Below are 623 nucleotides of genomic sequence, written 5' to 3'. Positions count from 1 at the left end.
TATCGGAGTGGTATCTCTGGGCCCTCTTGGTAATGCACATCACATAAGCCCTGCAAGCATTGCAACTAATGAGTTAGTTGTGAGATGATGTATTACGAAACGAGTAAAGAGACTTGCCGGTAACGAGATTGAACTAGGTATTGAGATACCGACAATCAAATCCGGGCAAGTAACATACCGATGACAAAGGGAACAAAGTATGTTGTTATGCGGTCTGACCGATAAAAGATCTTCGTAGAATATGTGGGAGCCAATATGAGCATCCAGGTTCCGCTATTGGTTATTGACCGGAGACATGTCTCGGTCATGTCTACATTGTTCTCAAACCCGTAGGGTCCGTATGCTTAACGTTACGATGACAGTTTCATTATGAGTGTATATATTTTGATGTACCGAAGTTTGTTCGGAGTCCCAGATGTGATCACGGAAATGACGAGGAGTCTCGAAATGGTCGAGACATAAAGATTGATATATTGGAAGCCTATGTTTGGACATCGGAAGTGTTTCGGGTGAAATCAGCATTTTACCGGAGTACTAGGAGGTTACCGGAACCCCCCGGTAACCTAATGGGCCTTAGTAGGTCTAGTGGAGGAAGAGGAGAGGAGGCCTAGGGGCTGCCTCGC

The sequence above is a fragment of the Triticum dicoccoides genome, chromosome 4A (assembly GCF_002162155.2).
Source record: "Triticum dicoccoides isolate Atlit2015 ecotype Zavitan chromosome 4A, WEW_v2.0, whole genome shotgun sequence".
Lineage (NCBI taxonomy): Eukaryota > Viridiplantae > Streptophyta > Magnoliopsida > Poales > Poaceae > Triticum > Triticum dicoccoides.
Note: the sequence above shows the minus strand (reverse complement) of the source record.